The sequence below is a fragment of the Microcebus murinus genome, chromosome 16 (genome assembly GCF_040939455.1).
Source record: "Microcebus murinus isolate Inina chromosome 16, M.murinus_Inina_mat1.0, whole genome shotgun sequence".
NCBI lineage: Eukaryota > Metazoa > Chordata > Mammalia > Primates > Cheirogaleidae > Microcebus > Microcebus murinus.
Genome location: NC_134119.1, coordinates 1,201,029 through 1,204,223, shown reverse-complemented (window position 1 = coordinate 1,204,223; position 3,195 = coordinate 1,201,029).

The window sequence follows — 3,195 nt, the reverse complement described above, 5'->3', positions numbered from 1 at the left end:
AGACGGGCCGGCGGGGTAGCCTGCCAGCCTCGCCCACTCCAAAGGCCCCTCCCCACCAGCGCAATCGCAGCTGTGAGGACAGAAGGTGCTTTTCCCCCCAGGAGTCTTGCTACCAGGGACCTCCCGGCGCCCACGGCCTCCCCTCCCAGAAGTGCGGGCGGCTTGGGCTCCTCTGTCCCCAAGACAGCTCCGGCCTGTGCTTCTCTCCCTTGGGAAGCTGCGAGTCTGCCCAGCTCACGCCTGGACGCTCCGTGACGGCCCCTCACCGAACACGGCCCTGCGCAGACAGGCGGCTCTGCCCCGAGAACGTGCGCAGCACTGCGCTGTGCCTGGGGCCCGTCTCCCCTTCAAGCTTCAGCGGCGCCTCTTTCTCATGCAAAACAGTGAAATCCTGACTTTCAATGCACTTTTAGGAACTTTTCTCTAGAGCCCTCGATGCACGGGTCACAGGCTGAGACTGAAACAATGACGTGCAGTGGAAACGGCCATCCGTGTAGGTTGCAAAGGGGAGGAGAGAGGCCGTCTCAGACCATCCAACTTAGACACATGCAACATTCGCAGAAAATAGAAAGGAAATACGGCCAAAATATAGAAACTGCCATAAACACCACAGTAACAGGATTCTAAGGGCTCTCCAAAGTACAAGCCACCAGCCAGGGCCTGTTCCGACGTCACGCCCAGCAAAACACCAGGAACGCCGTTCCCTCTGGGCTGCACGGCCGCCCGGCCACCGGGGTCAAAGGTGGTTTCTGGGCTGCCCACGGACCTGCCCCACAGCCTGGGAACGTCTCTCTCCGCACCTCCTTTCCGACACCGAGATCCGTTTCCCTCAAAGCGTCCGTGTGGGCAGAGCCAGCCAGGGTCGGCGCAGGGCCGGACGTGTGAGCACAAGCGTTCAGGCCCCAGGTCCTCGGGGCGCTGAGGAAGTTGATGTCAGAGGATGTAAATTGGCCATAAAATGTAAAGGCCTGTTCCGAGTCTCATAAGGATGCCCCGGCAGGCGGCAGTGCGGCCCCCACGAGACCACAGGGAGCCAGTGGGACTCGGGTTCTCTCTTTCTCTTTTAATTATTTCCTCTCCAGAAAATAAAAAATAAAGATCCCTGCCAGGATAGAGTTTACTGAGTTCAGAATGTTCCGGTGCACATAATCAGGCAGCCCTTGTTCCAAAGCTGCTGTGCTCTGTGGCTGACCTCCCGTGGGCCTCCTCCCTGCCCTCCCGACTGCTCGCCGGGAGGAGGAGAGAGGACAGTCGGCCACAGCCGGACCCCGCCACGCAGCCACCCTGCCCTGCCGCTTAGAGACCCCACCGGCAGGTCGCACACGGGTGGCCTGGCCAAGGCTCCCGGGACCTCTGGAAACGCCGCGCACCAGAGTGAGTCTTTGAGGCCGGGCCGAGGGCCTGCGTTCTGCAGCGACACACCTGAGACGCTCGCTCGGGTTCCCGCCCAGCTGGTGCCTGGGAACACCTGGCCCAGAGCCCGCAGCAGGCAGCCGTCTTTTGGCTGGAATTTAATACCACGTCACTTCCTTTTTATCACCAGCTTTTATGGCGACCTCCCTATGGTCATCGACACTGACTTACCTCTGCAAAAACAAACTTACCCTTTTAATAAAATATGTGAATTGTTTAAAGAAAAAACACTGTGTAATAACAGTTTCAGGGGGGTGTGATCCAGAGTTAAGTTGTGGGAACACTGAGTCCAGTCCCGCCTCGGACGTGTGAAGTGCTCGCCCAGCATCTCGGCAGAAGACGGGCCGCTCTGCTCACACACCTCCTGGCACGGGGAGCTCACCCCCTGGAAAAGGCACTTCGTCAGCTCTGCCAGCAAACGCTGCCCCCAGCGGGTTCCACAGCCAAGGCCAGGGCTGCACAGGAGCGGGGGGCCCTTTTTCTAGGGGGTAGCACCTTCAGAGCATGCTCCTGTCCCCTCCGGCAGTGCCTGGGCCAACTCAGCACAGCCTCGTCCTCTCAGAGGGAACCGCTCCAGCCGGCACCCACGGTTGGTGGTTTTTCTCTTAAAAGGCAGAGTCAGGAAGGGGGCAGTGGCCTCTCCTCAGCTTCCAGGCATGGGGGGCGGTGGGGACCGCCTGGAGCCCTGAGGACACCCCCAGGGACCCTGGTGGCAAACCCCACCCTCGAAGGAAGGAAGGACATTTCATAAATAACGGCTGGGGGGGGTGCGGGCCTTTTCCCATAAGCCCCAGCACCTCTTCTCTACTGTGCCCCCCGCGCCCCCCCCAGGACAAGGCCAGGCCCCGTCTGCCCCTGTGTACCCCTTGCCCACCCACAGTCACAGGCTGGTCACGTCCCCTCACCCAGCTCACCTCGGCATTTTCACACACATGCGCACACGCACACACACCTGACTTTCATAAACTTCTTTTAAAATAAATTAGTTTTTCCTGAAACTGAAAAGGAAAGATTTGCAGAGTGTTACTGTGGTCACCGGTTAATACTTAGCAACTCCTGAGTCCCCACATGAGCCGCCCTCTTTTAATGTTTCCTAGGCCCTTCTGGGAAATGTCGGTGCAGAGGGGGAAACCGAGGCACGGAGAGTCAGGCAATGTGTTCGGGTAGTGGAGCAGGAAATACTGGTAGGAATCCAGGGGGCCACGCCAGAGGGACCCTCCCCCCAAATTCAAAAAACGGGATTGTCTCCTTAAAGGAGCCCCCAGGCTGGAAATCCCCCGCGCCCCAGAGGGGGAGACCAGCACCAGGGGGCGCGCAGGTGGGGCCTCCTGAGTGGCCCCGGAGCCCGATTCCGCTGTGATCCTCGTAGGGCCATGAGCTCGCGTCCCCCTGGAGGCTGGGCCGGGAAAGTGCGGCCTCGCTCCCGGCCGCCCCCAGGGCTCTGTCCCGCAACGCGGGGGCGGATCCCGCTTCAGCTCGGAGGTGCCCGGTTCTCGGCCCCCGACGCGCCCGTGCCGGGGCTGGAGAGGGGAGCGCGGGACAGTGGACAGAGCAGCCCCCGGCTCCGGCGCTCGAGGAGGGCAGCGCGTGGCGCTCGTCCCGGCCCCTCTGCCCGCGGGCGTAGGCGCCGCCCCCGCCGCGCTCGCGCAGCTGTCACCCCGGGGCGGGCCGGGAGCAGGGGCGGGGCGCGGGCCAGGCCCGGACGGCGCTGCCATTGGCTGCAGTGGGTGAGGCCAGGCGGCCGCGGCGACAGGAGCCCCGCCCGCCCCTCTGCGGCTGGGG